Source organism: Oryzias melastigma, linkage group LG4 (genome assembly GCF_002922805.2).
Source record: "Oryzias melastigma strain HK-1 linkage group LG4, ASM292280v2, whole genome shotgun sequence".
NCBI lineage: Eukaryota > Metazoa > Chordata > Actinopteri > Beloniformes > Adrianichthyidae > Oryzias > Oryzias melastigma.
In genome coordinates, this window is record NC_050515.1 from 26,843,230 (window position 1) to 26,852,789 (window position 9,560).

The following is a 9,560-nucleotide window of genomic DNA, read 5'->3' on the forward strand; positions in this document are numbered from 1 at the left end:
TGAACGGATCAAAATACCGCTTTGGAGTTCTTGATAGAGAAGAATGAACAGTAAATGCACTTAAAACCTCAAAAAGAAGAATTTTCATGGTAGGGCCTCTTTAAAATTCTTGAAAAAGCTGCAGAAAAGAGAGAAATTGTGCTAATGAGAAAAAATGAAGTGCATTAGCAGTCTAATGAGATCAGATCTGTTGTTCTGTTTTAACTACACAAAATATTGATTGTTCCTGAGTTTCTTTCTCCCCTGTATTCGGTGTTGGGTTGGTAGCCTCTCCTTAACTTGTTCCTCACTTTTTATCCCTCATTTGATCTAATTTTTGCCTAATATCTTGTTGTTATTGGAGTTCTGCTATGGAAAAGCTATAAAGATGTTTTATTTTAATGTAAGAATTGGCTGATCTCTCTCTACCTGTCGCCCTCATGTAGGAGCAAAGACAGGCAGCTAACACCAATGTTTTTTTCTTCTTTTTGGAAAAATTGTCTGTCCGGTGGGAGAGATCTGCAATAAATGAGTACTGCTGAGTCTCACTGATTTTTATTTCCTTAAACACAACGTATTAGTGATCCGGTTACACCATCAGGATCTAGTTTTTAGAGAAGGGATGTGAAACTGTGACCGTCCAAAGAAGACAAGCCTTTTTATTAGAGACAAAAATGCTTCAAAAGAAACGGTTTTCTTTTTTAAAAAAAACAGTTTTATCCTGTAAGTCCATGTCTTATAATGAAAATGATAAACTTTTGTTTTGAAATTTTAAATTGGTGACGAAAGTTTACCTCAATAAACGTTTAATTTAAGTTATTCTGAAATGTCTGAATAAGAACTGGATTAAATAAATCCAAGAAAAAAGGGTTTTCAACCCCGGTGAGATCTTAGTCTCCAGGTATCAGGGAATAATTCTAGAGAGAAAATCTATAATTTAAATACAATATAGTATAAAAATAGACATGAGCAGATTCATCTACTCTTAACGAGTAAAGAATGTTTTGTAGTTGCTGTTTTTTGTAAAACGTTATTTTTCTCACGGTGAACTGTTCGTCTTTCTGTCACATAAAACATTTGACTTAAATTCTACAATGTTTACCCTTTCATGGATTTGTTAGAAATGTGTTCTTGTAACAGAAATGTGATTCTAATTCCTGACAGTGGAAACAGCAAGATCACATCTTTGTTTTGAGCCGAGTTCTGGAAGATTCCGACAAATCTTCTCTCTGTGCTGTTGCCCCCCCCGGATGATTGACAGATGAAATGCATTTACAGTTGAAGACTAAATACCACTGAAACCTTTGGTACGGAAGCCTGGAGAGGCTTTGGTTGAGCTACTTTCTCTGATATCTTTATTTTGTTTGAATAACAAGGAACAGGATATTATTTATTATTATTATTTATTTATTTATTATTTATTATTATTATTTGTTTAATTTAAGCAGTTAAAATAAAGCTTTATTGTAATAGTTTTATTTGAAATGTGAGAGTATTTGGTTAGCCTGAAAAAAGAGGTTTCCAACAGTAACGAATAACCATCTTAAAATCACACTAAAGAAATATTTCGAAATATGATTCAAACATCCGATTCTCCGGTTAATGACTGAAACATTGGGCTTTAGCTCACATGAGCTCTCACTCATCAGTTTTCATGAAGGTGTTATCAAAAAGGAAGCAAGAGGCCGATTTCTCAATATGAACGTCTTCTCCTGTGACAATGAGATCAGTTTCTGAAGATAAAATAACAGTTCTGGTCTCAAAATAAGATTGTTTTTGGCCTCTCTTGGCTTCCATACATTTGGGGCAAAAAAGTATTCAAGAGACAAAACCTTATTTATACCAAAGGATCTTCTATTATCTTTAGATTTAATAAATCTGTGGAAGACTTTGTAACTTATTTATGTTTTTTAATGCCTGAATAAGGATTATTAGCATGCTTCATTAGAGATCTAATCCTTCCAGAAGCTGTTGGCTGAAGTTCAATGAGTGAATACAGATTAATTCACAAAGGAAATATCCAGTCGACTGTAATGATGCTCTGACCTTCCCTGTAGCAAAGTTATGGGACCATTAAGGTAAGGAAGACATGGATGGCTTTATTAAATGTTACAGCAGTCTGTCTTCCAGCTGTCAGGAAACATGAATTCCACTTTGGATGGAACCAAAGATGAACTTATAGATTGGAAAATCAAAAAAATTAATAAAAGTGTGTTGTATTTTTTTCCATTTTGTGTATCTTCATATTATTCAGAAGATCTTAGACAAATCTTTAAGTTTTCTTTCTTTATTTCCATGGTGTATCCAATACTATGCTAATATGTATGCTTTACCAACAGTATGGTGCAATACAGTACTAATATACAAAGAAAAACATTTGGTTGCGCAACTTTTGAGACATTTCTGTGACAGTGAGACTTCTGCACCTGTCTGCAGGTGTTCTGGTCTACTCCTGAACAAACTGCTCCGGTCTGGTTTGAAGTTTTGTCTTCTCCTTCTGGACATATTCTCTTGGATGAATACAGAACGACTCTCTGCTGCTAAACCTAGACAGACTGAGATAAAATCATCCGTAGCCCAGACCAACAAAGAGAAGTGATAACAGTCACCTTCAGTCTCTCTCCCTAAAACCTGCAAATCAGATCAGAAATCTGAGTGAAATAATAGAGTCTGACTTTAACTTTAACCATCAGAGTAAATAGAGAACCTCATCTACATATCCAGAATCAAAGCTGAACCATCTAAATCCAAAACACACCTTAGGTCGCGGGCCGAACAGGATAAACATTTATTGAACATTCTAAAACTAGATTTATGAAACTTTCAAACCGTAACTTTTTAATATAATTATGAACTAGATATAAAGCATTGCCTGCAATAATACTAATGTGAATGCTGTAAGCTGAATTTGGCAGTGAAGATGCTAGTGCTGATAGCTGAAGACGCTAAAATTGATAGCTAAAAACGCTGAAGCTGATAGCTGAAATCGTTGAAAGTCAGCTAAAATATTAGCTAAATGCCAAGTTACCCTTAACCAATGTAAAAAAGAAAGAAAAAAAAATTAGGTTAGCCAGAACAGCTAGGATGTAGCTGAAATATTAGCTAAACTCCAAAACAGCCTAAAAAATCTGAGTAGATGAAATCACTGAAGCTAATAGCTAAAAACGCTGCAGCTGATGGCTAGCTAAAATATTTCTGAGTGCCAAATTAGCAAAAACAGCTAGCATGTAGCTGAAAAAGTAACTAAACTTCAAAATAGTAAAAAAAAAAAAAAAAAAACTGAAAAAATGTTGAATTAGCCAAAACATCTAGCGTGTTGGAGCCTAACTCCAAAACAGCCTAAAAAACTTTTAAAATGCCTAAATTAGCCAAAGCTAGCATGTAGCTGAAATATAAATCCTTATGTGTTGTTTATGTGTTCACTGTCACCTGAAAAAACAAGCAAACAAAAAACAATTGGTGCACACAGGCACAAGAAAAAACACCCTGTACATGTATATCTACTGTCACATGTCCAAAGTTGGGACCCTGATTGGTTGACATGCCGCAGCAACCTCCAACCAAATTTTAAATATTCGAACTCTCGGCGCACTACCCAAATTGCGTTACTGCCAGACTATTGTGTCTGTTGCTATGATTTGCTGAGCCTTTTGAAAAACCTCCGCAGTGCAAATCACATTCGGTGTGGTAAAGGGTAACCAAACCCTAAATCAACTTTTTTTGTCTGTTGACCTGTATAAATTGGGCTTTAAAAGTGCTGTCTGTTGGTCATTGCCAAATTTTTGAAAAACTAAATAAAATTGTTTAATTCTTGAAAAATATAGTCAAAAACCCGCCTGTCTGCTGCCCCCTACAGGTTGAATTGATGTATTACAGCTGAATTTTGTGATTGGTCAAATCATGTGAGTTTCAGAAGTCCCACGTCATGATCTGCAGCTCCTATAATGATAACAGTCCTGTTCCCCCAAGCCCCGCCCCTCTGACTGGATTTTCAAATTTCGGCTGTGGGTGGAGTCAGCCTCCAACTTCCTGGTTTGGTTCCCTTTAAGCTTCATGTGTCAAAGTCAAGGCCGGGGGGCCGGATCCGGCCCTACAGGTAAATTATATTCGGCCCTCCATGTCATTTTATTTTATTGTTATTAATTGTTATTATTGCCCCGCTTGTCTATCTACTGTTTGTGTGACTTGTATAATTTTGACAAAAATTATTTTATGGAGACTAAACTTTTGAGATGTTTATAATATAATTTAAATAATTTAATGTTTAAGTTGATTTTTTGGAATAATATTCATGTCTGTTTTTATTCATATTTATGCTAAAAAGTTATGGTTTTAAAGTTTTAAAAATTGACATTCTGTTAGCTTTATGGACAATTTTGGCATTTACTAAGATTTTTAGGCTATTTTGGAGTTTGGCTAACATTTCAGCTACATGCTAGCTATATTGGCCAATTTGGGCTTTTTTCCCCGTTTTTTTAGGGTGCTTTGGAGTTAAGCCAATATTTCAGCTACATGCTACCCGTTTTGGCAAATTTAGGCTTCTTTTTTTACTTTTGAGGTTTAGCTATTTTTTAAGCTACATCCTAGCTGTTTGTTAACCAAAGTTTTCTTTTTTTTTTTTTAGTTTTTTAGGCTAACTTGGAATGTAGCTAATACTCTAGCAGCCAGATTAGCTTACAGGATTCACATTAGCATTATCACAGGTAATGCTAATTCATAATTACATTGAAATTTCAAGGTTTTAAAGTTTTAAATTTTTAGTTTTAGAGTGTTTAATAAATGTTTGTACTGTTCGGCCCGTGTTTTGGATTTTGGCCCCTAGAGTTTGACACTCCTGCTTCAAGGAATAAGTGACGCTGAAGCTCCACTAGCATACAGCTAGCTAAGGAAGGGTTAGCTGGGCAAAAGTAAGTCTCTATATCGTTTTTACCATAAATTTGACCCTTCTGTGGTAGAACAGGATAATGTTTTAGGAATAAACCAAGAAATAACTACTTTTATTGTAATTTCACTTTTCAGTTTGGACTCAGTCTGGATCGTCTTTATCTGCATTAGCATGAACCGTGACGGTAAGTCAACAGGTCCATCATTTGAAAAATGACATTGGTGAGAAGATGAAGTACAAAGATTTAATTAGCAGAACATCTATCATTTACAAGAACAAGCAGAGTGTACCACATAATGGACAATATGAGGCCGTGAGCACAACAGGGAGGTTGACCCCACACAGGAAAGACTCTGATACTCTTAATTAGATTGCTGCATTGTAGTTTGACCTTGCTGGAAGACACTCTACACTCCTCCTCTTCCTCCCTCCCTCCCGTCGCCCCGTCTTTCTCCTGCTCCTGGTGGTGCTGGCAGGCTGAGGGAACATGGTGGAGCATGGGCATTTTCTCCTGGAGGGTAACAGAGAAATGCAATCAGCAATTCAATCGTGGCCATTGTGTAGCAGTGCTGATGAGCTTTGCAGAGTAGATAATGGATTAAATTATTTATCCCCCTCCCCCTCCTCCCCTGCACTCATTGTTGCCTCCCCTTTGTGCTGCTGCAGCAGTACACAGACGGAGGTTGAAGGCCTAGATCACTCGCCGCCTTTCACAGATCTAATTTTTCTAATTAGTGCTTGAATGCAGAGCAGGCTTTACTCCCCTCGCCTCGGAGCCGCCGCTCGCGGTCAGATGCATTCCACGAGGTGAGCATGGGAACCTGTGAGCGTCCAGCTCGGTGCAAAAAAACCAGTGCTGGGGCTCTGCGTCAGCATCCCTCCTCCCTCTGAGCTTCTCACCAACACGATCTTCATGACAACCTAATCAAGGACAGTTTTTGAAACTAAGATATTGAAGGAGCTCGTGTGGGGTCAAGGGTCACCAGTAGGTGTTCTTGTGATCAGAGTTTCGTGCAGGTTTCCAGTTTGATGCAGACGGAAGCAAGGTCAGGAAGTGGAAGGACACATGAGACAAAGCAGAGGCAAACAACAAACAAAACTGCTGTTTGTTTTTATAGTGAATAACCTACCCCGCAAATTTCAAGAAAAAAACTCAATATTTAATTAAAAATAGTCTGTTAAATTTTTGTTTTTACTGGTTATTGGTTTGTTTCAAAATATCAGCATGTTGGCAAAAATCCCAAACCATGAACTGATAGCATGCAGTGCTTGGTTGTTGTTAACCCCTTAACACCTGAGGTGCCACCAGTGATGCTTAAAGACACATTTTATAACATTCTGTAACTTTTCAACTGTTAACACGATCAGCGCAATTCCAGAAGATTCTGAAGGAGAAAAGAGGTGGAAAAAAGCCGTTTTTCTCCTTCAGAATCTTCTGGAATTGCGCTGATTGTGTTAACGAATAAAAACTAGAAAAGTTGCCTTACCTGCAATAATGCTAGCTTTTTGCTTAAAATGGTGGAGCAATTTACTTTAATTGTTAAAGCAATTTGCTGAAAATACAAAAGCTGTTAGCAAAATTTTAAATTTGCTAAAAGATAGGAAATTTTGCAAAAGAACTATGAAAGAACACTGAAATTTACCTAAATGTCTGAAAAAATTGTTGCAAAAATTAATTTTGCAAAAATATTTAGTGTAGTGCTTGAATATGAGCTAAACTCCAAGTTAGCATAAAAACATTAGTAGAGGCCAAATGAGCCAAAAAAAAGCTAGCTTGTTGCTTAAACACTAGCTAAACTTCAAAATAGCCTAAAATTCCTCAGTAAACTAAATTAGTCAAAAATGTCAGCCTGTTGCTAAAATAGATGCTAAATTCTAAATTAGCCTATAAACACCTTGGGAGATAACAAATTAGCCAAAAATGTTTGCACGTTGCTAAAATATTAGCTAAACTCCGAATTAGAATAAAAAAAAACTGCAGTAGATGCTAACTTAGCCAAAAAAGTTAGCTTTTTGCTTAAATATTATCTAGTCCACAAAAGCCTAAAATTCTTAAGTAAACAGAATTAGTCAAAAGCGTTTTAGCATATTGCTAAAAAAAGAAGCTAAACTCTATTACATTTTTGAAATTTGATGATTTTCTCAGCTGAATTTGGCCACTGAAGATGCTAGTAGTGATGGCAGAAAATTCTGGAGTTCATAGCTAAATTTAATGTATTTCTAGTAAAAATATTTGATTGTTTCTATTCACATGTATTGCCACTAAATTCTCCAGTCCAGTCATGTGAGAGCTCTATTGTCCTTTGAGACAAATTTATTTATGGATTATTTTCCAACATTTTACGTTTTTTATTCACAAATATACTGATTGGTGTTGATGGAGCTATATATTTATACATTACTATCTGCCGTTTGATTGAATCACTAACGGTGATGAATACTGTGGTTGAGGTTTAAATGATGAAGGAGATATGAAAGTTGGATGCATGAGTTTAGTTCAGACATTCGAGTTACAGAGAAACACCAGTTTATGCATGTGAGGATTCAGTTGGGTTTGTTTTTGTAATGTTCAGGTTCTCCTCTGGTACTGTCTCCCCAGGTTTCATTAGTTAACTATCGTCAGCTGTCTTCATTTCAGTCCGTGGTCCTCTGTGTATTTAGGTTCTGGTTTGCAGTTCACTCCTGTCTGGTCTTCTGCTGCATTGCCACTCTCCACTCATGACAATCTGGATGGAATGCAAACAGCAACAATTATCAGTATTTAAAGGTATGAACAACTTCTAAAAATTCAAGTGGATTAATTAAATGTTTTACATTTTAAAACAGAGCCTCTAATGAATTGAATTAGTTCTTATAAATAATAGATGCTGTTTTCATTTTGAGTATTGAGGCACACGTGGTCCATCCAAAAGCATGAGTGTGAAACGGGCTTCTTCTCACCAGTGAAACACAAAGACACTCAAAAATAACATGACCAAGAAATATTGAAGGAAACGCATTCAGATTGATTAGTCTCAAACAAAATAAAATAAAAAAAAAAACAAGTAATTTTGGGAGAACTTGTGGCCATCACTGCAAACACGAGCACTCTTCATAACGTCTGGTGTGAACTACACCATACGTTAACTTTGTTTTTATATTCTGTGACTGAGGTTTTATTAAATTAAAGAGATAATGCAGAATTTATTTGTAGAGTTTTTGGACAAAAGTGATCTTTTATTTTAATAAATGAGGTGTTGAGTCGATCTTAGAGCTGTGATGGGCGGAGCCAAACGGAGCTGTCTGCTATTAGAAATTCAACAACGAGGAAACTGATCATTATTTAATTTTGGGATGGAGACCGACATTAATTTTCTACAACAACAAGCATCGGCGCTGTCTAAAAATTGCAGAAAGTCCCAGAAAGCCCCACCTGCCGCCGCTGTTACGAGAGGCCTCCAGTTCAGAATGGACAGACACCTGAGAGCAGATTCTAGCAGAAATCCAGCCGGATCAAAGTTCTCTCAAAAAATGTTCTATAAGTTTTTACAAACACGATTAGGAAAATTTATGAGAAAAAAGAAAAAGCTGTAAGAAAAAGAATAACAGAAAAAATGTCAAATGGACAGCAGTGCTCTTAGGAGGGAACTTATGATTTCTGGTAGCTGAAACTCCAAGGGGTTAAAAATAAACGTTCTAATTGTACAGTTTGGCATGTGATTTCATATTGCGATTATTTGCAGATAACTGGCTGGCAAATACTGTAACTAAAAAAAGAAAAAATGTATCAATATTAAATGTAATCACACTTATTTTTTTCCAGGTTTGCGATTAATGAGTTACATTTTTTTAATCGATTCTCGGCCTTACTTATTGTGTGAATGCTTACTAACCATTCAAACGATTTCAGCAACCTTAGTATCAAAACATTCAGCTTGTTCAGATCATTACTGCTTGGTATTTATAAACTATATAGTCTTTGAAATATTGAGTGAAATATGCCACATAGGAGATGAATGAGAAAGTTTTCAAATGTCATAATTTTAAGTAGATTAGAAACAAGCCTTTAAATATATTCAGGGGCGTTGGTTTAAATTTTTCATAATAATTTTAAAAACATTTGAAGTGTATCTATTATTTTAGCAACAGGCTAACATTTTTGGCTAAATTGTTATCTACTGGGTTTTTTAAGGAGAATTTAGAGTTTAGCTTCTATTTTAGCATCAAGTTAACGTTTTATACTAAAATAATTTTACTGCGGCAATTAGGAGGCTACCTAGTATTTAAGTAACAAGCTAGATTTTTAGGCTAATTTTCGTCTACTAAAGGTTTTTTGGGTTAATTTGAAGTTTAGCTCATATTTAAGCGACACATTAAATATTTTTGCTAAAGTGGCATGTATTGGGGATTTTTAAGCAATTTTACTACACATTTTTCAGAAATTGAGGTTAACTTCAGCGCTCTTTCATAGTTCTTTTGCAAAATTTCCAGTCTTTTAGCAAATTTAACATTTTGCGAATACCTTTTGCATTTTTAGCAAATCCCTTCAGCGATTACTTTTAGCAAAAGCATTCACAGGTAAACAACTTTTCTAGTTTTTGTTTATTTCTTTTTCCAATAAAGTCACTATTAATCAAGTTGTAAATATTTATTTAAATATTTATGTGTGTGTGTGTATATATATATATATATATATATATATATATATATACACACA

At 35.3% G+C, this 9,560-nt stretch overlaps 1 long non-coding RNA gene across 1 annotated transcript in view; it reads right to left on the reverse strand.

Moving 5' to 3' along the window:
* Window positions 1–4,591: 4,591 nt before the first annotated feature.
* The window catches only part of LOC118598706, a 23,515-nt gene continuing 18,546 nt past the window's right edge, over window positions 4,592–9,560 (reverse strand). The window contains exon 2 of the long non-coding RNA XR_004947808.1: window positions 4,592–5,375. This is a non-coding gene — a long non-coding RNA (uncharacterized LOC118598706). The remainder of the gene's footprint in view (window positions 5,376–9,560) is intronic.